Source organism: Lissotriton helveticus, chromosome 3_1, assembly GCF_964261635.1.
Source record: "Lissotriton helveticus chromosome 3_1, aLisHel1.1, whole genome shotgun sequence".
NCBI classification, from domain to species: domain Eukaryota; kingdom Metazoa; phylum Chordata; class Amphibia; order Caudata; family Salamandridae; genus Lissotriton; species Lissotriton helveticus.
In genome coordinates, this window is record NC_136061.1 from 955,501,453 (window position 1) to 955,526,001 (window position 24,549).

The 24,549-nt window shown below is 46.7% G+C and overlaps 1 protein-coding gene across 18 annotated transcripts in view; it reads right to left on the minus strand.

Moving 5' to 3' along the window:
- Positions 1-24,549, minus strand: part of LRRFIP1 (LRR binding FLII interacting protein 1) — a 542,422-nt gene that overhangs the window by 358,018 nt on the left and 159,855 nt on the right. The window lies entirely within an intron of this gene.

A 24,549-nucleotide genomic window follows, 5' to 3' on the forward strand; every position in this document is an offset into this window, starting at 1 on the left:
AGATAGCTCATAAACTGCCTCTCCCTCAGTCTCACCCCTCCAGTATCTCTCTATGAGTCGGTTTCATAGTCGCCACCTTCTTTGTGCATCTCGCGCCAGCTATATATGTCACCTCGGGCCCCCGCCCTCTTCCCCTGCGAGGCACGCACGCACCACTGCCCGAGGAACTTGAACATCCTGCGGAAGCCAGAGCTGAGATGTGGAAAGAGAAGAGGCCTGCGCGAAGCGGAGAGCCTGGTATGAGCCGGACATGAGTGGGGGCGAGCGGCTTCCTGGAGGCTAATGCTCTGAACGGAGGCCAGAGCATCCCCAGCGAAGGGCAACCCAGAGCCACGCCCAACCCCGCCAGGGGGAGGCAGCAAGGGCAGGCCCCAGCAGCGTCAGAAAGTTCTGTCACTCCAAAGGGGAGTCTGGTTGGTCAGGTACTGGTTCTAGCAGGCAACATGATAAAGTGTTTGTAAAAACAACTAGCTCTTTGTACTTGTTGTGTATTTTAAATACAGCTCTTAGAAAAGGCAAAAACGCGATGAAAGCGCTATATGAACGAAGTTATTTTTTTAAATGAATAAAAAAGTTCTGCGGCACTCTACAACACGCAAAATAATCTCAAAACAAACAGGCGCGTAATAGGTAATACGTAACCTACAGTGTCTCTCTTGCGGTCTCTACCAGTTCAAGAATGATGGGGCAGTGGAAGGTGAAACTGCTGCTGGGAGGAAACCGCTCTGCTCTGCCTCCTATTCTGGATAAATGGCTCCGCCCAATACTGCTATCAGTCACCAACACCACCCTCCGGATGAAAACCGCATGCTACTGATCACACCGTGTGTATGCGGCTTGCCACATTCTCTTTCATTGGCGGGAACCACTGAGCCGGAGGTCAGTGACCTCATGGATAAAGGCTGCCTAGAAGAAATAAAAGGGGGGTGGGTGAGGAAAAGCTAAAAGCCCAAACGAGGCCGAACTGGGGGTAAGGTGAACGAACATACAGAAAGAAGCACACTTGTTAGGAGTCGACGTGGAGAGCAATTCCGAAGGTGAGATAGAGGGGCCTGGTAGACGCATCCACTCCATAAATTATTAACGGGACATACGAAGGAGGCGCAGCGCCATTGAGGCATGACGGCTGCGTGGCCAAGGATACCCTGCCCAACGCCTCGCGGAAAATAACATTCCCCCAGACTGCTTTATCAATTTTGTATAGCATCAACCAACCAACGCAGGCTCCTGGCCATGTAAAGCAGGAAAACAAGCAATGGCAAGGCCAATAGGTCTGACATTAGCTGCCAGCCTTTTTTTGCTTTATTCAGCGTGTGCTTTGTTGTGTTTCTGCAAAACGTTATTGTTGAGTGAGCTGATCAGACCTCATCAATCAAAAGCAATCAATCTAAATAGAACACCAGACGTAAAAACAAGCGGGAGGTCCTTTTAAGCGAAGGACGTCATTTTGCCAAAGGAAGTCATGCTACAATATGTGATAGCATAAATCGAAGGTTCAGCACTTTCATGGAACATACCTATTGTGTAGTGATATCTGGGGAACACAGATTTCGTATGTATAGTATCGGAAAACATTCTTCTGGCTTGTCTTTCCCTCCTCAGTCCTCACCCTGTATATAACCTCTTTCAACCACAGGCCCTATATTCAGGTTGAGAAGCAGTAAGTGAGATGCACCCAAAACGAAGCTGCCACCTGCAACGTAACTGAAGCAGCACGAGGTGCCTCAGGGCAAAAATGGCAACAGCGCCTGTGAAAGACTTTATTTGTTTCATCACTAGACACTACACAGGAAGTCTTTCACAAGATCAGGAAGGAGATACTTTTTAAAAAAGTTCCTCGGTTCGCAGAAGTTAATTTAATTAGTAATTTAATTGAATATTTATCCTAAAAAGACAGTACTAATATTATATTTAATTAAGTTACTGATTTAATATTAAGTTACCCAACCCTTAAACCTGAAAATCAATCATTACTGCCTATTAACGCAACCCCTTTCGTTTGCAGTTTTTATTTGGCATGAACTCGACCCAAAGGTATTTAAGTGCTTTATATGAGCACCAGTTACATTTCACAAAGACACATTCATTTTTGGTAGGCACGGGGAGGTTAAATGATTTGCCAAGAATCACTAGATGTTGAGCCAACACCGAGACATGAACCTAGTTTCTCAGCTTCAAAGACTGCAGCTCTAGGTGTTATGCTAAATCCTTCACTGAACCCTGCAATTTCTTTGCTACCCCTTAACACTACACTTCCCTGAACCTTAAAACCCACTACTACCCTTTAATGCTACCCATTCCTGCACCCTAAAAGCCCCTTAATGCCTCTTACCGCTACCCTTCCCTGAACTCTACAAAGCCTTACTGCTTCTTAACATTACCCATCTCTGAACCGTAAAAATTGCTTCCTACTTCTTAGCACAACTCTTCCTTGAACCATAAAATGTTCTTACTTCCCTTTACCAATGTCCTCTGCAGAACCCTAAATACTCACTAACCCTTAATGCTACCCATCCTTGTACCATAAAAACCCCTTACTGCCACTTAACGATACACTTCCATAAACCCTACACATCTTTACTACCTCTTAAAACTACCCACCCCTTCACCTTAAGAATCCCTTAATTCCCCTTAAAGCTACCTTCTTTTGACCCTAAAAACCTTACAACCCTTCATGCTACCCTTCCCTGAGCCCTAAAAAACATTTACTACCCAATGCTATCCTTACCCGAGCTATAATACCCTTCATAACCCCTTAACGATACCCCTCCCTGAACCCTAAATACTCCTTAAGACAACCCTTCCCTGAATCATAAAACTTCATACTACCCCTTAACTCTACCCTTCCCTGAAAAATAAACCCTTACTGCCCCCTTTACGCTACCCATCCTTGAACCCCAAAAGCCCTTTACTACTACCCTTCCATGAACTCTAAAAACTCCATACTACTCCTTAACACTACTCTTTCCTGAACTCTTAAACCCCTCTTACAGTCCTTAATGTTTACCTTCCTGGAATGCTACAAAGCCCATAACGCTATAATTTACTGATCCCTACAAAGCCCTTAGCAGTTTTTAATACTACCCATCACTGAACCATACAAACTATTGACAGCCCCTTCCCTTATGACTAAAAGGTTCGTACTACCACTTAATGCTACTCCTTTCTGAATCATAAAAAAATCCTTGTGACCCATCCCTAGACTTTGAAAAACCCTTACTAGCCCTTAACACTACCTGTTTGTGAATCCTAAAAACACTTAGTACCTTTAAACACTACCACCCCTGAACCATAAAAATCCTTACTGCTACCCTTTCCTGAACCCTAAAAACCCTTAGAACTCCTTAACGCTACCCTTCTATGAACCCTACAAACCCTTACTATCCCTTGATGGCACCCATCTCTAAACCCCTAAAACCTCCATATTGCTACCCTTCCTTGCACCCTACAAACCGATTGCTACATTTTAACGGTACCCGTACCTAAAATGCCTTATTTCCCCTTAACACTACCTGTCCCTGAACCCTAAACGCCCCTTCCTAACTCCTAATGTTTTCTTTTCCTGGACCCTATAAACTACCCCATAACACTTACTCAGGGACTCTGCCTGCTGAAACCAGAGGGCGCCTAAGGGAGATATAATGGCAAGAATTGGGAATCAACATACATATTCCCCGAGGCAGTTCCTCCTTTCCAAGCCGACCCACAGCGCCCCACTTATGATCCATGTTATTTCTTTCACTCACCAAACTCCCCACGGGTATCAATGCTCCAGGCATTGGGACCACTGGGGAGGACTTATCAGCTGATCACATGGACGTCATTATAAAGCCCTCAGTGACTCAAGCAGTACAGAAAAGTTAACCTCTTAAGGAGTTATTAGTTCATTTTTAGTGCATCGGTCAAAGTTATTTTAGGATGGCAATCTCCTTTTTATGTGCAGTGGAGCTGTGCTGCATTGCCATTAGAGAGAAATGAGCACCACCCCCTTAACTGAGCCATTTATAGAATGTTATGTTATGTTATGTTAAAAGATATTTAATACTGCGCACATACACCAATTGGTTTCTTGGCGCTCAAGACCAGTGGGTTGGAGAACAGAGAGGCAGAAAACAGTTAGCCATGAGCAAGACGGAAGAGATGAGTTTTCAGAAGGTTACGAAAAGTAAGGTAATCAGCAGCCAAACGAATAGAAAGAGGAAGGGAATTCCAGGTGGATGGTGCAAGAAATGAGAAACAAGCACCCCCGTGTTTTTTACGATTAAACCTAGGAGTAATCAAGAGATTGTGAGCAGAAGATCTAAGGTGTCGGGAGGGGACATAGGCGTGCAAACACAAGGAAATGAAAACAGGAGCGCAGACAAACAAGGATTTGAAGATGGTGCAGCCCAATTTAAAAACGCACCGTTGCGCAACTGGAAGCCAGTGTAAAGTCTTCAGCAGCGGAGTGACATGCTGGTGTTTAGGCTGCTGAAAAATTAATCTGGCTGCCTGGTTTTGTACCAGTTGAAGTCGGGAGAGATGACAGGCAGGGACCCCCACGTATAGACAGTTGGCATAGTCTAGACGTGAGGTAATTAGGGCCAGAATAACAAGGGTGAGGGCCTCTTGAGATAGAAACCTGTGAATCTTCCCGATTCTGCGGAGATGATAAAAGCAGGCCGAGGTAAAGGTGTTGATGTGCGGTCGCATCGAGAGGTCGCTGGAGATGGTAACACCTAGGCTCTTCACAGTATTAACTGGACAAGGGGAGGAGCCAAGAGCGGTGGGCCAAAAGTTGGAGGACCAGGGAGTTTGAAGGCCGCCAGTCAGAACCAGCACTGTTTTGCTAGGATTGAGTTTTAGCTGGCTGAAATTCATCCACTCATAAATAAAAAGCATAGTGTTTTGGAAATTAGAACAGGAGAGGGGAGAGGGGTCGATAGGGAAAATAAGCTGCAGATCATCTGTATAATTGAAGGCAGTAACAGAAAAATGGCAAAGAGAGGCAAGGAGGGGCTGCATGTAAAGATTAAACAAAAGCGGGGACAAAGCAGAACCCTGGGGGACACCACAGGAAAGTGAGATTAAAGGAGCAGAAAAGGAGGATAGCTGAACCGATTGAGAGCGGGATTGGAGGAAAGATACCACCCACGACAGGGCCAGACCAGAAATGCCAGCGTTTCTGACACGGTCGACCAAGATTCCATGGTCGACCGTGTCAAATGCGGCCGAAAGATCTAAAAGTACAAGGGCCTGGGCCAAGTTCTTATCAGCCCCCTGTCTCAACGTATCCATAACTGCCACCACCACTGCCTCGGTGGAGTGAGCAGGTCTAAAACCTGCCTGCTGATCATCCAGGAAATGAGTTTCCTCGATAAAAGCACTGAGGCAGCGGGTGACGTAAGTCTCCAAGACCTTCCCCAGATAGGGGAGGAGGGAGATGGGTCGGTAGTTACCCAGCGTGGCAGGATCAGACCCAGGTTTTTTTAAAATGGGGACCACCACCACGCTTTTGAAAGCATTGGGGACAGAGCCTGTAGAGAGTGAGCGATTTAAAAGATCGAGAGGAGGGCCGGGGCAGGCCATAAAGGCATCTCTTAAAATAGATGGGGGACAGCAATCATTAGGAGAGCCAGAGCCCACAGCCTGGAGTAATGAAAGAAAAATATCGAGAGAAATGGGAGGAAATTCAAGCAGGGAGTGAGGGTTCGAGGGAGGAAGAACAGTATCGTGGGACAAAGTGGTGGGGGGAATGTTGTTTTTGATCGTGGAGATTTTATCAGAAAAAAAAGTTAAGGGAATCACACAAGACTTGTGAAGGTAAAGGCTGGGGTGTGACTCGATCAGGGAGGGAGAGTTCGGCAACAATAGAGAAAATTTCTTTTGTCTTAGATGCCGAAGTCATAACTTTCTGGGAGAAATAGGAAAGTTTAGTCGAAATAATCGACTTTTTATAAGTTTTTAATAAATCAATATAAATGGACTTAGATAAAGAATCATAGTTACGCCGCCAACGGCGCCCAGCCTGTCTGAGAAGGAGTTTGTCAGCCTTCAGTTTGGGAGAGAACCAGCGCTGAGCGTCGTGGAGACGTTTGGACTTGATAATTTTGATAGGAGCGACAACGTCACAGGCTGAGGACAGCCATTGATCGAGTGAGGCTGCCTGTAAGTTCAGATCGAGATGATCAGGGGGAAATGTGGAAGCAAGGATCGAATGAAGACAAGGAATGTCGGCATGCTTCCAGTTACGGGCCCTGAAATTGTGAGGTACAGGGGGGCAAGTAGGGGTAGATAGGTGTAGGGAAAAATAAATAAAAAAATTATCGGACCAGGAGCAAGGATAGACAAAAGGGGAGGAAATATCAGAATTAATGGACCATACCTGGTCCAAGGTATGACCTTTATTGTGTGTAGCAACAGAAATATGTTGAGAAAAGTTCAAACCAGATAGTAGACCAGAAAATTCACGAGAGAGGGAGGATTCAAGGGGGTCTGATGGCCAATAGTTAAAATCGCCTATGATCAGAACCCTGGCGGAATTGATGGCTATTTGCGAGACTAGGTTATTAAATAGGGATGGGAAGAGAGGCATATTGACAGGAGGACGATAGACTAACATACAAATGAAGGAAGAATTGGGAGAGGTAAATTTCAACGTGAGAATGTCCAAGTTAGCAATAGATGGGGTTGTGAGGGTGGTGAATTGTAAATGAGAGCGAATGATGGCGGCGACTCCACCGCCAGACCTGCCAGAATTCCTGTTTGAATGGAGAATATAGTAACCCGAAGGTATGGCGGCCAAGATGTCAGGGTAAGAGTCAGCATTTAGCCAGGTCTCCGTAAGAAGCAAGATGTCAATAGTGCCACCTTCTAGGAGTTGGTATATATCTAGTTGATGTTTCGGGAGGGAGCGGGTATTGAGATAGACTAGTGAAAGGGGATCCTTACCACAAGGACTAGACTTAGTCGACAGAGGGGCCACAGGATTAGGGAGAGAAATAGAAGGGGAAGGAGCCAAGGGAATAATGGACGGGGAAGGAGAAAATATATTGTTTTCCTGGGCAGTGGCAATAACATGAGGGGCAAGAGGGGCACAGTGAGATAGGGCGCGGAGAGCTTGTGAAGAATAGATAAGGCGTTGGCCAGCATGCATGGCCCCGGGCCTCGGTCGGCCGCGGACGGGCGCAGACGGGCTTGACTTGTGCGCGACTTCGGCGCGAAGTCGGCGCTCCCGCTGCGCTCGTCCGCTGCGCTTCCTCCAGGTAGCCATTTATACTGATCAGCATGAAGCACTAGACCGCTCACCTGCGCGGTCTGGAGGCAGGCGGAAGTGCTGCAGAACCGGAAGTGGCGCTCTTGCAGGGACCCTCCGCAGCAAACGGCACACAGCCGGGGCGGACCGGGGTCAGGAGCGGGCAAGTAAAAAAAATAAGCGTCACAACATGAATTAAGCTAGCGCTATAAGCCTCAACACACAATAACAGTGCTAAAAATTATAAACGTGCGCTGAAGCTCGTAATCAGCTCCAGTGCACACAAAACATTAATATCATGAAAGAGCTACAGCTCAGAGTCAGCTGTGGAGAATTAAAACGCTCGTCGGCAGCGCTGGTGCACGCCAGTGGTCTTCAGGCCACCTAAGTCAGCCTGCGGGGCCGACAGAGCGCGAGATAAACCCTAGGTTCTGCAAGCACTAGACCGCTCACCTGCGCGGTCTGGAGGCAGGGCGGAAGTGCTGCAGAACCGGAAGTGGCGCTCTTGCAGGGACCCTCCGCAGCAAACGGCACACAGCCGGGGCGGACCGGGGTCAGGAGCGGGTAAGTAAAAAAAGTAAGCGTCACAACATGAATTAAGCTAGCGCTATAAGCCTCAACACACAATAACAGTGCTAAAAATTATAAACGTGCGCTGAAGCTCGTAATCAGCTCCAGTGCACACAAAACATTAATATCATGAAAGAGCTACAGCTCAGAGTCAGCTGTGGAGAATTAAAACGCTCGTCGGCAGCGCTGGTGCACGCCAGTGGTCTTCAGGCCACCTAAGTCAGCCTGCGGGGCCGGCAGAGCGCGAGATAAACCATAGGTTCTGCAAGCACTAGACCGCTCACCTGCGCGGTCTGGAGGCAGGGCGGAAGTGCTGCAGAACCGGAAGTGGCGCTCTTGCAGGGACCCTCCGCAGCAAACGGCACACAGCCGGGGCGGACCGGGGTCAGGAGCGGGTAAGTAAAAAAAGTAAGCTTCACAACATGAATTAAGCTAGCGCTATAAGCCTCAACACACAATAACAGTGCTAAAAATTATAAACGTGCGCTGAAGCTCGTAATCAGCTCCAGTGCACACAAAACATTAATATCATGAAAGAGCTGCAGCTCAGAGTCAGCTGTGGAGAATTAAAACGCTCGTCGGCAGCGCTGGTGCACGCCAGTGGTCTTCACCTGGTAGATGTTTTGCTGCTGTACCACAATTCATTAATATCGTTACCACAGCCAGTTATCACAACATTAGCACAAATTTTGAGATAAATGTGCAAGCATGTTTCTTTCTTTTTCCCCACAGTTATGGATTGTAGCAAATACACCTTTTGATGCATGGTACCCCACATTTTTCACCTTTGCTGGACTCCTTTTTAGGTCGAGCTAGAGTTGCGCATGCGTAGCATGCGCTGTCTAGCTCGGTACCTATTGTTTTTAGTTTCGTGGGAATCTGAGACAGCATTCGGCCACGCGCCTCTGCTGTCTCAGATATGTCCGTGTGAGCGCGCTTTTGTATCTGGCTGCCCGTCCCCTGGCTCAGATTCCCCGTAAACACGCAGGCACGCACACAGACACACACACGCAGGCAGGCATACACACACACAGGCAGGCACGCGCGCACACACACACACACACACACACACACGCACCCCCCTCCCCGAACACCAGCACCACCACCACCACCACTCACGGGCTCAGGCGCACACACAGATGCACACAGACACACATATCCCCCCCTCCACTCACCGTGCTCTTTTGTCTCGTCGCCTCGCTGCGCTCCTTTTCTCCGGCGTATCTCCACACGCGGGGCACTTCTCTGGATTTTCACGCTACCGTGGGGCTCTCCCTCCATGATGGGAGCCCCGCATCAACGAGCAACACCAGCCTCTACCGGCCGCGTCACAGACCCCGCCCATGTCACGGGCAAGGGTGCCTGACTTCCTGGTTTCGCCCCCTCCGGCAACACTGCTTCTTCAGCTTGTGTTTGCGAACAGGCACTAGCGACGTAGACCCGTCAAGGAAGACAGACTGTCTATCTCGGCTGCAAATTCCTGTTACCATGTGGTTGTGCTCAACAAAGAAGTTCTGGGAGATGTAGTGTAACCTCTCTGTTTGTCTCAGTCAGAAATCATACATATGCTAGGAAAATAATCTCAACTAAAGTGTAGTGACATAATTAAAAATATGCAGACTAATCTTTGTCTAAATTTATACATATTGCATCATGTGGGTCCTACGGCTGCTCAATGAGGGCATGCAGGGTATTTAATATATGGGTCTGAAGTAGATTATATGATACACAAACTGTTTTTACTTGCACTAAGCAGTTTTAGTTACAACCATTTTAATGCACACTGTGTTGTGGTTCGTGGAGCAGAGCAGTCAATCAGTAAGGGTACTCGGCTCATCCAGGGATACTAGTTGTCCCTCTTCCAACCACAAATGTTCCTAAAAAATGTTTATTTTGCTTACAGTGCCGCTTTTAGAAATGCAAGTGTGGGACACAGATAAATGTGTCCTCCGTGGATTGATGTCCCCGGAAAGGGGCCGTTCGGTGCTATCGGATAATATCAAAGCGGCGTGAAGCGCCGAAAGAAGGCCCTCAAGCGCTACATATAAAAATTCAATCCAGGCAGCCCCGGGCGCCTTTAAGCTGAAATTAAACACCCAGTCCCCAGTCTGCGGGGCTCGCGGGGTAAACCGGGCTCTTAACAGCTGACAACGAATGCGGAATAACTGAAGGCTCGCGGAGGTCATTGTACCGTGTGAGTCGCGCGGGCAGGGCCTGCTGGCAGCGCGCGCCGCCTGTGCCCGGGAGACGCGGGTCTCCATAGCAGCCGGTGTGCCCTGGCAGCTGCCAGGTAACGGGAGTCAGATGGACGGGGTGATGGGGAGGGCAGATGTGCGGGAGGCTGGTGATGGGGGCAGGGCTGTGCGTGCGTGTACTAATGATTAGATGGGGGTGTAATATACAGTGTATTCTCATTGCGGAGTATGAGGAGTAGGTAGCCATGACTCGGGAGAGGTAAAGCCTTGAGTAACTCATGATGCCCCCCACGCCCCTCCCCCACTGCCGTGGCAATAAATAGCATATTGCACTTTGCACATCTACATATATAAGGTTTGTGCTGTGCTGGTTTTTCATGTGCAGGAGTTGGAAACAAAGTTGTTTAGTTGTTTAGCCAGGACCCACGAGGTAAAACCATGCAGTGAGTTAAAATTGCACAAACATGGCCCCGTGAGTTGTTTTCTTCTATTATGTGATTCTACACTGAAATCTGTGATTTCTCAAGGCAGCTACCTGTATCTGAGGTAATAACGCCTTCTGGCGGCATTAATAAATGTGATTATTAGTGCACTTATAGCAAAAAGCATGTTTTATTTGGCCATGTTTTTTCACTGGGACGGCCTTGATAAACATACACAAATAAGAAAGAAAGAGAGAGATAATACATTTTTCATTGTTTTCCATCATTGGAAAAAGCTTCACCCTTCAAATCTGTATATGTGTGCAAACAGGATAGTTATATTTTAGTCTCACGGCTAGACAAGGCGCTCTGAATTTGTTGCACTCACAAGTTGTGTATAGTTAGGGTTGTACCTTTTATTTTAATTTCAGTGAATGCTAGAATGGCAAAGAGAATTCACCCTGCCCTGAAGAAGCCTTCACCAAAATCAAACATTACTCAGCACCACCACAGCACCACCCAGCACCACCACAACATCACTCAGCAGCACCTCTCAGCACCACCACATTATCACTCAGCACCACCACATTATCACTCAGCACCACTCTGCACCACCATAGCACCACTCTGCACCACCACAGCACCACTCTGCACCACCACAGCACCACTCTGCACCACCACAACATCACTCAGCAGCACCACTCAGCACCACCACATTATCACTCAGCACCACCACATTATCACTCAGCACCACCACATTATCACTCAGCACCACCACATTATCACTCAGCACCACTCCGCACCACCACAGCACCACTCAGCACCACCACAGCACCACTCAGCACCAGCACGGCACCACTCAGCACCACCACAGCACCACTCGGCACCACCACAGCACCACCACATTATCACTCAACACCACCACAGCACCACTCAGCACCACCACAGCATCACTCAGCACCACTACAGCAGCACCACTCAGCACCACCACAGCACCACTCAGCACCACCACAGCACCACTCAGCACCACCACAGCACCACCACAGCACCACTCAGCGCCACCACAGCACCACTCAGCGCCACCACAGCACCACTCAGCGCAACCACAACACCACTCAGCGCAACCACAGCGCAACCACAGCATTACTCAGTGCAACCACAGCATTACTCAGTGCAACCACCGCATTACTCAGCGCAACCACAGCATTACTCAGCGCAACCACAGCATTACTCAGTGCAACCACAGCATTACTCAGTGCAACCACAGCATTACTCAGTGCAACTACAGCATTACTCAGTGGAACCACAGCATCACTCAGCGCAACCACATCATCACTCAGCACCACCACAACATCACTGGTTCAAATATGTTCTCTCAATGTTTCAAGCTTTATTACAAATGTCACAAAAAGAAGTTAATATTTCACTTCTGTTCTTGGATTTTCGTCACAATAAAATACACTGAACATAATCTTCACAAAAGTTATTTACAAAAGTTTAAGCTATTGCCATTATAAATTACAATCACTTTTATTTAAGTATTAATTATTTAAAAAAATTAAAAGCCATTGTTATTTGTAATATCAATACATCTAAGTCACGTAAATACAAAACATGTTGCATTACAAATGCTATAGGTGTCACACTTGCGAAAGTTATAACTATTGGCATTGTAAATGACAAAGCTATTAATTTAGCTATTTTCAAAAACAACACATAAATAAAAAAATTGTCATTTACAAGACCAATAGCTCAAACTTTCCTAATGCAAGACCTATTGCATTGCAAATGCTTGTTTGTTTGTTTGCTGGATTTAGAACACTGTGCACTTTACCTCTGCTAACCAGTAGGAAAATGCATGTGCCCCCCCCTTTAAACATGTTTGAATTGGACAATTCCCAATTGGTATATTTAACTTGCTTGAATGTCCCTAGCATGTGGTGTAAAACGTGAACCAAGGGCCTGGAAGTTAAAGGTCACCAGTGAACTGTAGAATTTATTGCACCATCCACTAGTGTGACAGGGAAACATGGCTTCAGGCCTACTGCTGCAGTTTAAATATAATTTGTAGTACAACATTTAAAATAACCATTTTGACAGGTAAAAACCACACTTTAAAAAAAATCTTAGCAATTCACCCCTTTGAAGACACAAGGTAGGGTGCATGGTATTTAAAAGTGGTGAAGTTTTTTCTTTAATAAATATTAAGGATACATAACTTTTAGAAAGGTACCTTGTACCTACCTGAACTGCCAGAAGGCCAATTAGCATAAGCCTCTACCAGCTCTGGGTCTGTGCTCAGCCTTGAATAGTTGTGAACATTGTGTGAAATGTCTCATTAGAGCAAACAATAGGCTGACCTGAATGGGCTGAGATGACCCCTCTGAATTCCATAGAATATGCAGGGTGGGGGCTGTGGACCTCCTTGTAATAGCCCAGTATCAACTCCTGCTTGACAAGTATGTTGAGTCACATGTCACACTTGGCGCACACTTGAAAGGGAAAGCAGGATGCTGAAACAGTTCTAATGGATCCCTTGTCTGGTTGCTTGAGGATACTGCTTTTGCCCGACCAGATGTCTGTCTCTGGGTTTCCTGTAGATACAGTGCCTGCCTGAAACTGGATTTTAGTGTTAATTTTGGAAGGGCACTAGGATTACCACAGTACATTCTCCACAAACGTAGAAAAGTGTTTATTAATTTTTTGAATGAGACTAGGACCAGAACTTCTGTATGTTTCACCCCTTCTTAACATCCTCCTTTTCAAGTTTTCCTGGCTGGCACTCCTGGTAACTATTTTCCTTCTTTAGCACTACTGATTCTCTCATAGGTATGGACTGCACCTTCACTGCTTCTGGGTGACCTCCATGTACACTCCACAGAGGTGGCTTGTGCCTTTAGATTTCCTTGGGTTGCATACTCATCTTACCTAGCTGGACTCTATTGATTCTCTACTTTTGTTTTTGTAGGATCTGTACATTTCCTGGTTTGCTCTTTTCCGCCACGCACCTCTTTAAAAATTGGCAACCCGCCAGCAGTGACAACAGAACTAGACCACGTCAAGAGAGGTCTCCCAGATAGATAATGGACAAACACTCTCAGAGTGCTGTTACTCAACACCAGTAGCAGTAGAAAGCTGGATAACGTAACATATATGAAGTACTTGTACATATATAAACTACACATTCAGATCTATCTCCCTGTTCGACTTGTCACTGCTTGACCCTTGAGCCTACATTGAAAACAAATACCCACGATGATGCACATTGTTACCAGAACTTATAAAAAGATCTATGCAATATTAAGGGAATAAAATGCACTTGTCATTCGGCATACAGGATAGATGTCTTGTTTTGGGCTGAGTAACCCGTCCTCTAAACTCTAAATCAGGCCCGTTCTCTGATAAAATAAATTTTGAAACACATGTAGCAGGCACAATACTCAATTGAGTAATAGATACACGAATCGATGGTTGTTGATGAATTCTGCTTTTAATTGACATCTGCCCACAGTACCAGGAAATATGTTTCTCTACAAGCCATGGTAGACGTAACAAGAATCCCAGACCTTACCAAATTTTCTTGGTCATCCCCTTCCATTGTACACGGCCCTCTCCACCATCATGCAACAAGCCAAGCTGCAGCACAAACTTGCATAACTTTGTGTTAGGTGACCAACCCAAACAACGAAGTAGCCAGAAAAATAAAATACCTCTGCTTCGACCCATACAGAATAATGAAGATACGAGTAATGTGAATGATCCCTGCCCTATTATGAAGTGCCATGGGAATTGTACCCCTGAGGGAAAATTTGCAGAAAATGGTGCAAAATTATAAATATTAGAGAGGGATTTTAAAGGAATATGGGCAAAAACTACTCATTTACCAATTCTGCTTTGTTTCTTTCATTCATCCTTTCCATAATTTTGCTTTCCGTTCATGCTCCTTCCCTACATTCTTTCCTTTACCATCTCTTTGTTTTTTTTAAATATTTCATGGTCTTTCCATCTGTTTTCCATCCATCTTTTCTTCTTTCATTCCATCTGACCTTTTCCTAGCTTTCTATCATTCTTCACATCCCTTTATTCTTATCATGCTCATGTCGTTCCTGCACATCTCTTTTTATATTATATTCCTTCCATTCATTATTTATTTTTATTTTCTTTCCTTCAGTCACCCATTCTTTCATCTTAAATTTCATCTGTTATTTCAATATATTTTTCTGCTTTCCTTCTTTCTCTCCTTCAATTTTTAGGTCTCGCCTATGCAGCACACAACCCTGCTTTGGAATGACCTTTTGGAATCCCTCCGTACTTTCTTGGAAACTAGTGCATGTACTGCACTGTTTCCAATTTGTACTTGTGCATGTACGCGCAGCGTTTACCTTGTGGGAGCGAGCAGCGGCGCCATCTTTTTGCAATTATCGCACCTGCCGCTACTCGCTCCAGCAAGGTAAACGCTGCGCATCGCTTTACATTTCACAGCCGCGAAGCCGTGCTTGTCTTTCAGCATTTGTTTCAATTGAAAGCAAAGCTTGGAGTTTTAGCCGGTGCTGTACAGAAAGGACGCAGCAAGAGTCTGTCAGCCGCACGCACCAAACCTGTTCGCTCCAATTTCACAGACAACCTGGTGCTATCCCAGTAACCTTTTCAATTGTTTGAGCTTCTTGAATGGCACATTTCTCTACATATTTAAGCAGCCAACTTTGACAGAAGTAATTATTTCAGGAATGTTTGAAAATGAACGGAATGGGCTAGAACAAATTCCTGAATTTCACCCACAGTACAAGGACCATGTAGGAGGCTATTACTTTATCTGTTTCTTGTGGCCAGCAGATAACGTGTCACGCACACTGTGGTAAATGACGGGAACACGAGCACGTATCTGAAAGACGCTGGGCTTGTGCCAAGGACCCTTTACATAGATCACAGGCACCGCCATGCAGACGGCTACATTGAGCCTCAGCCCAGTGAATATGTCTTCATTAAAGTGTTTGGTGTTTGGTTATATATGGAACAAGGCGGAAGAAAATCACATATTTTTTTAATCCGTGGCATGTCAGATCAGTATCCCTAGTTAGAGCCCTACTAGTATCCTCATACAGCATGTTACAGGTTTGCAAGGTGTTTCCATACACAAGTGGTGGGTGCAAACAATACCCCAGTATTAACTAAAACAATTTCATGCCAACGTTTCTCAGAACATGAATTTTTACTCAGAACTGGATTAGCCAAATTTTTAATGTTTGATTTAGCCTTTTTCAGCAATTTTATATTTCAGAATCTTTCCAGGTGGCAGGCAGCAAGTTGCTTGTATTAGTGTCAACTCGTTCTGTATTTCTAGTTGACTCTTGAAGTACTTCTTTTGTTACATGTGTGTAATTATTTCAAAACATACCTGTCCAAATTGCGACAAAAACAACATGACCAGCTTTCTTGTGCATTATGCACATGCGTAAGTTATTCGCATTCTTTCAGTAAGTCTCTCCGTTATAATCAGGTGCTGTAGTTTCTCTTACCAAGGCTCCATATTTCAAAAGTCTTAAATGGTGCTTAGTCACCCCCCCTCATATCTATCGATTTTGTAGAACATCAGTCTCGTTATCGGAATCCGTAAAGGCTGCACATATCTCCGTCCAGAGGTCTGCTAAAGGCTTCTGCCCCAGATCTCTACGCTCTTCTATCCTTAGGGTAGTACCTTATGCTTCTGCTCGTTTCTCTACCTCCCTTTTCCATGTGCTATGCGGGGAATCATCTGGGGAGCACCAATGCATTGCAATGTTTCGTCAGGCAATACCCAAAGCCAAATCTAACAAGCATTGGCATAGACTATAGGTCTCGCCTTTGGGATCTTATAAGTGTTTACCCTTGTAACAGTTGATGTTGTTGCACCAAGGATATGGTGCTGCATAACTAAATACTCGTAAGGTCCCAAAAGCAAGACCTATTAGCAATCCCAATGCTTGTTCTTATTTTGTTGTACCTGCCTTTTCTTTTTTTCATCCTTCTTTTCTGCTTTTTTCCATCCTTTTTTCTTCTTTTACATCTTTTTCCTTATTTTCTGTGTTCTTTTGTGCTCTCTTTCCTTCCTTTGTTATTTGTATTTAATTTCTTTCCTTTATGCTGTCTCACTTCATTTGCCTCTACCTCACCTTTTTCTGTGTCATTTAAAAAATATCTTTCGCTCCGTCATAGTTTTAGAGCACGTTTAGGTATTCTTTTGGTCCCCACCCAGCAGCTGTGTTATTGTAGTTTGTTCTTGCGGAATTTATTAGTTTCACCTAACTTGTGTGGACCTGTGAACCCGAGATAAAATTTAGGAAGAGTCATAAAACAATGTAATCTGCTCCTATATCACTTAAGCTGGTATAGTTGGTGGTTAACTACGCGAGTTAAGACTATAGATATAACGTCTAGCCATCGTTAAGATTACATCCTCAACGACCATGCAGTATGTCGTGCCTTTTCCTTCCAAATACCCAGCAGAGCTGCTTTTGGTGCCAAGTTACCAACTGTCTCCGCAACTATGGAGAAATCGTCTTGGAGATTAACCCAGGAATTCTGAATGCGAGGGCAGTGCCATAGCCAATGAATGAACGGCAAGACGCCTCGAAGTCATGTTCCTAAAAAGCACCAACTGTGAGTATAACAGAGCCCATGTAAGGTACTTTACAGTACAGGAACAAACTACGTACATAAAGCTACCCTAAGCAGTGCTTGCATTTCATATGATCAGCGTTACTTCCATATTACACCACGATGGGGATAAGTCCCTTGGAAGTGTGAGAAGCAGTGATGCACCGTTTTCAACATCAAAGCATGGAGGTGCAAAACCAAGACCAGTGGTGCTGGACCAATTTTCAGAGTGGGGGTGCTGCCATCAATATTACATTTGTAGACTACAGGGGCTGTCCAACCACCCTGAACCAAGGACAATAGATTTTTACACCTCACAAAAGGTTCAGGTAATAAAAATCGAACATCAACAGTTAAACAATAACCGCTTAACCAATAAAGAAAAGGGTGGGTGGGGAAGGAAAATTTGAAAAAGAAGAAGAAGAAGCCTATACACACTTGTTACCAATTATACAAAACAGTTATTTTTATTATAAATACATAGTTAAATTAAAATTGTTCTGGAAAGGAACAATAACGCTCAAAAGAGGAAAAATGTTGGCAAAACATAAACACATAATTCACATGCCATACCAGTGGCTAACATACAAAAATAATACATACAAAAAGGAACAACACAGTAAAAATAATGTGTTCTTTTACAAATTATGGCCACAGAAGCGTCAACGGCGTTTCAACCGCTAAATAACTTTGCGGTCATCTTCAGGACGAAGAGTTGTTTTGAGCGTTTAATTTCTGTTTAATACAAAAAAAGTGTTGTGTTTACATATAAGGAGTAGGCTTCTTCAAAGGAAAAGACCGGGGGAAGGAACCACCATAAGTTGATAATTTAAGGACCAAAAAGGAGACAGAGACTGCTATCACCACACCACAAGTGATTGCCCCAACCACACAAATAGAAATAAAATATTAACCTCAATATAGAACCAGCCACTCACAAGTTCAATGGCGTATGCATCATGCTTCGAGTCCTATAGATGAAGAGGATATACATCAATTGGCAGACCCGCAAAGTTTAGAGACATCAAAAATTCAATGTATAAATATAGAACTTACTGTTGTGACAAAACTGGCACCAAGAGTCTTATAAATTAAATCATGGCATCAAAATACTGCCTTCTTATATCTCCTCAAAATAGAGTAATTTCACGGGCTACAATTGCCCCAACCAATATGCCCAATAAATCGGCTGTGAAGAGAGAGGATAAAAGGTTCTACTATAAATCAGAACAACCATGGCATACCAGGTAAGTTGTGTACACAAGACTCTAATCACAGTTCATCAATCGATATTGTATTATCTACAAAGAACAAAATCAGGGGGCAATACACTAACTCCTAGAATTATAACATCAAATAGTGCTTGGCTAATCTTTTACTTCATCTTAACCCTACAAAAGCGCTAAACAATCGAAAGCGCAAAAGTTAGAATTAGGCTTGTACATAAAGGGACCTCAAGGGACTACTAAACGTGTATCTATAACAGATATCGTCAAAAGTCTACACATAATTAAAAAAGGAAATACGATAACACCTTTAATTATCATAACCACGCATATCGACATAGTGTGTTTTGATCACCTTTAGCCAATTCGTAAATAGTGTGAAAATTCAAAAATTCTTGTTGCGGAGTGTAATTCACAAAGCAAAGAGTATGGAACCCGCATTAATCAGGAAACCGTACAGCGAATATAAACGTCTAGTTAACCATCGAGTTAGCCAAAAGACGGACAAAACGTCAGCCCCAGGTCTCCATAATAAGGAGAACCGCGATACAAACGAAGATCAACAAATGAAATTAAAATGCCGTGCACTTACCAATTGGTGTCAGTTACACGACGTACACCTCCCGTGGGTTAGCACCGAAGCATAAATCCTACATTGGCAGTAGTACTTGGTAAAATAGAAAACGGTCACAGTACACACCCATACGTGGCGGCCATCTTAGATCGGGTGAGTATCAAATAGCCAGCGCCATCTTGGAAGGTGCAAATCTACCCGATAAACTAAAGATCGCAACATTGGCATCTAAATTACGTGCCCGCAGTGTGTATGGAAGCGAGCATTAAACTTGCATTAACCATAATAGACAATGTCTCAGTACCCATTGTGTGTATGAAAACGGGCATTAAACTGACATTAACCATAGTAGACAGTTTCTCAGTGACCATTGACTGATTAAAGGAAGAGAAGAAAAAACTAATTGTATCCTCCAAGAAATGTTGGCACCATAAACAAAGATAACCCAACACCAAGTGATTACTGAAACAAAATAACAAGGCGCTGGCTATTTGATACTCACCCGATCTAAGATGGCCGCCACGTATGGGTGTGTACTGTGACCGTTTTCTATTTTACCAAGTACTGCTGCCAATGTAGGATTTATGCTTCGGTGCTAACCTACGAGAGGTGTACGTCGTGTAACTGACACCAATTGGTAAGTGCACGGCATTTTAATTTCATTTGTTGATCTTCATTTGTATCGTGGTTCTCCTTATTACGGAGACCTGGGGCTGACGTTTTGTCCGTCTTTTGGCTAACTCGATGGTTAACTAGACGTTTATATTCGCCGTACGGTTTCCTGATTAATACGGGTTCCATACTCTTGCTTTGTGAATTTCACTCCGCAACAAGAATTTTTGAATTTTCACACTATTTACAAATTGGCTAAAGGTGATCAAAACAAACTATGTCGATATGCGCGGTTATGATAATTAAGGTGTTATCGTATTTCCTTATTTAATTATGTGTAGACTTTTGACGATATCTGTTATAGATACACGTTTAGTAGTCCCTTGAGGTCCCTTTATGTACGAGCCTAATTCTAACTTTTGCGCTTTTTATTGTTTAGCGCTTTTGTAGGGTAAAGATGATGTAAAAGATTAGCCAAGCACTATTTGATGTTATAACTCCAGGAGTTAGTGTATTGCCCACTGATTTTGTTCTTTGTAGATAATACAATATCGATTGATAAACTGTGATTAGAGTCTTGTGTATACAACTTACCTGGTATGCCATGGTTGTTCTGATTTATAGTAGAACCTTTTATCCTCTCTCTTCACAGCCGATTTATTGGGCATATTGGTTGACCCTGTCTTCAGGCAGGTCGCTCCCCCACGCCCCACAGCTCCACCAGTGGGACCGTGAGTCCCTGATGCCCGACACCGCCACTGCCGCAGGTTCGAGGCCCCTCTGCCTCGGTAGGCCAGTACTGCTGTAATTGCTCGTGTTACTGCCTGTGTTAATTTTGGTTTGCTGCCTGTGTATTTTCTGTCTCCTTCATTTCCTTCGTTACCCCTGTGCCCCCTTGTGTGCCTTCTGTTTTTTCTTGCTCCTGCATTCACCCGTTTTCCCGCCGCTGCGTCCCCGCCCCCCTGCTCGCCCATTCATCACACCACCCCCGCCTCCCAGCTGCTCCTCCCTCCCACCTCCTCTTATATGGCAGCCGCTGTGCGGTCCGCGCAGTGGTGCGCCTAAGGCAAGCCCGTCTGTGCCCATCCGCACCTGGACCGCGCCTAGCGCCAGACCCCCTGGTCCCCGTGAATGCCACACCGAACGGCGCCACTACACCGTCAGCATTCTCCACGCTCTCATCACCGGACGATCCCACACCTGCTTCCAGGCCACTTCGAAGCGCACCCAGGGTCCCTTCTCCTGCCAGAGATGCAGATTCAGCAGCCTCTAAGCCTCCAACATGCCCACCGAGACAGGACACAACCACCTCAGATGCCTACTAATCAACACCCGCTCCGCACGCAAACATGCCGTCGAACTCTGGGACCTGCACGACACATCCTCCCCGGACGTTATCTTCCTGACAGAGACCTGGATGAACGCCTCCTCGGGGCCGGACATCGCCATAGCCATCCCGAATGGCTACAAGATCATCCGCAGGGACCGCACCAACGGTGCGGGAGGAAGAAATGCCATCGTCCACAGGAACACCCTCAGGGTCTCGACCAGCACCAACAGCACCCTCAGCAACGCCAACACCACCCTCAGAGGGACGCTCATCTACAGACCCCCGGACCTTGGCCACAGTTCAGCGATGCCATTGCCGACTTTATCAGCACACACGCCCACGTCTCCACAGACTACGTGCTCCTCGGAGACCTGAACTTCCACCTCGAGAACAACAACGACAGCAAGAGGGGCGGAGCTTGCCAGCACCTATGTAAGACGCGTGGTAGCGGAGCCCTGCACCAATGCCATCATAATCCTGTTAAATATCCTTGATCAACGGAGATTAAATATTCCTGAAGTGAGGGCATACTCTCCGGAAGCAGCGAGGAATCTGGGGGACGCCGCCTGCTGTGATTTGAAGAGCTACAGAGGAGTTGGACCGCGTGCGTGCTCTCTGGCGGAGTGGGCCCGTGGCCATGGCCTCGCCTGGATAACTGGCCGGCGTACGTAGCACTGCGTGCGGCTGGTGAGGGAGCCGTGGCTCCGAGAACACCGGAACGTCCCCGGAGCCCGTACATGGCCGTCGAGGAGGAAAGGGCGCAAAGGGATCGGAGGTGAGGCAGCCCAGGGAAATGCTGGGAGGAGGCGAGAGCAACGTCTAACGACCCCGAAGTGTGGAGGAGGGGGCAGCGGGACTCGGAGCTGCGTATTAATATCCTGGAGCCGACTGGCATCGGACTCACAGTATGGAGTAGAAATCCGATCTTTAGCCCCAAACACCGATTGAACTGTACCAAAGCTGGCCTGTGTATCCAAGGGAGGCAACCGCCGAGGCTTTTGATACACTCTAGGGGGCCGATTTGCTGGGACTGTGCCCCCCATCCCCCCCTGCACAGTCTGCGCTGCGAGGCAGAACGAGCCTGGACGCACAGCTCCTGAGGGGAGTGAAGCCAACAAGAGATTGAGGGCGTGGGGGCTGACCGGGGGAGATTGCAGCCGTCGAACGGCCTGCGATATTTCAGCCACGGCCTTAACGCCGGCGGTGGAACGGGGGGGCCCTCCCTCCCCCCCCTCTCCGGCACCGAGTGGCCAGGGGACGGAAGGCGCGAACCGAAACACCGCGGCAAACACCAAAGCACCAGCGCCATCTCGGCGGCCTTTACCAGCCCGCCTAGAGTAAAACCGGCGAGTTTATAGAGAGGGGGTCTGGCAGGAAGGGCTTGCCGTATTTCGAGCGTTAGTCAGGTGGCCTGCTTTGAGGGACGCTCTGGAGTGCAAAACGGGTCAGGTTGCCCACTAAGACTATATCTGCACTATTGCCTGACCTCACCAGACGAGCGAGAGGAGACTTTGCTGAGGGCTCTCGGTGGCCACTGCTACCGGTGACAACTATAGGGAGGACCTGGCTACTGGCGGTATGGAGAATGCTGCTCTGGAGCTGCAGAAGCAGGCCTAAACCAGCGTAGGCAATTGGCTGTATATTAACCCCTGGAGGAGCTGCACCGGATCCCTGTTGGGGCGACCTCGATAGCGCTCGAGCGGCGGCGGATCGAGAGGAGAGCAGTGTTGCGGCCTATACACACTCGAGGTACGGTAAAGCGCTCTTTAGCCCACACCGGCCCACACTGTGAACTGGGGTGATGGGCGTTGTATCCACTAGCGATTGGTCCCGGAAGGCGCTGTGGAGTGGGAACCACACTGTTACGCAGAGCCTGTCTGCGCGGAATCGTTCACTGGAGTATCCCTGTAGAAATCATCACTGTCCACGCGTTGGGGGGGCGAGTCGTCTCGGAACTGGACTGACCATCATGGGCAAAGGTGACAAAACACAGTCCAAGTTAACATTCGACCAACGGAGAAATAAGGCTCCGGAATCACCAGCACCTGAGGTACCACTGAGGGACAGAGGCCCCGAGGGCTCAATGTATGCGGATATAAAGGACATGCTGGTGTCGATGGAGAAAGGACTGCAAGACAGCATGACGTCTATTGGTTCGAAGATTGACGCCCTCACGTACCGCATGGATCGCATGGCAGAGCGGGTGGACAAACATGCGGAGCGACTCGACATGTCCGAGAGACGACTCACCGAAGTGGAGGAAGCGCAGACTCAATGGGACAAAGACCGCAAACAGTTCACTAGACTACTCCAAGTTATACAGGATAAATCAGAGGACTTGGAGGCCCGCTCGAGGCGCTCGAACATACGCATCACGGGAATTGCGGAGACGACGCAAACTGGGAAGATGGAACTCTTTGTAGAAAAACTCTTGATTACACTCCTCGGAGATGATGTCTTCTCGCCGATGTTTATTGTGGAGAGCTCATCGCACGTTGGGGCCTCGTCCGCGCACAGGGGCGCCCCCTAGACCGATAATAGCGAAATTGCTGAACTACAGGGACCGAGATACGGCGTTGCGGATTGCGAGAGACAAGGGGAAGCTACAGTTTGAAGGTATGGATGTCTCCTTGTACCCGGATTTTACTGCGAAAGTTCAGGAGCGTCTGCATTTCGCCCCATATAAGAAGCAACTCAGGGAACTGGGATTAGACTATGCTATGTTGTATCCGGCGAAACTACGGATAAATAGACAAGGTCACTCACACTTTTTCACGGACCCTAGAGAACTGCAAAAATCCTTGAAAGTGTGGACCAAGGAACGGAGGAATAGCCCGAGAAGTCCCAGTGAGGAGCAGGATGAGAACAGTCATCTGGATGAACAGGAATAATTGGACTGGTGACACCCAGGTCAACTCACTACTGGACTTGAGGGAGGCTGGAAAGAGTTGTAACAATGGGACCTTGCTGCGCAAGGATCCGGTGAGCGGTGATGCGCTGCACCCGGGCATGAAGGAGCCTGCGACTGGACTAAGGTGCCATGGTTGGGTGAGATCTTTACACTGTATATGCGCCAGGAGGCGATCTGGTGACATTTATAGATTATTTGCAGACGTGGTTTCAACCATACATCACAATGTATATGGTTATTGAACATTGATGTTGCTGGGGGTGCCATGGAGGGGGGGGACAACGGGAGATGCCCTTGGGACACTCGCTGAGCACATACTTAGCCTCACGTTGATAGACACTTAGGGGGCATTGGCGCTGAAACGAATGCAAGGTACACTGTACTGTCGTACTGTTGTGTGTTTTTCTCTGGCATCCTCTGCCCTAGCGCTTTTGTCTCTACTGGTCCTTAGGGTGGCCGGATTTGGGGTTGTTCAGAATGGTTCCGGTGGGGGGAGGTGGGGGGAGGGATTGGGAGCTGCCAGGCCAGGTTGGGGGTGGTCTGCTGTGGGAGGGAAGGAAGGGGGTGGTGGGGGTGTTTTGTTCCGGGGAAGGGGAAGCTGTTTGTTATGCCAGACGATGTGCTTCTTAGCTCCAATTGTCGAAGAGTAGTCCTGCTAGCTGATGTCCATTGGAATGCGGCCCTGAGGAGCCAGAGAATCCCGAAAGATGACAATTGTACCTCATTTTGGAGATGACCGATTGTAGTGGTATGACTGAAGAGGGTACACTGAGTCTCTGAGAGCGTTGACGTGGAATGTGAGAGGTCTCAACGATTACCGCAAGCTCAGGAAGGTACTAACT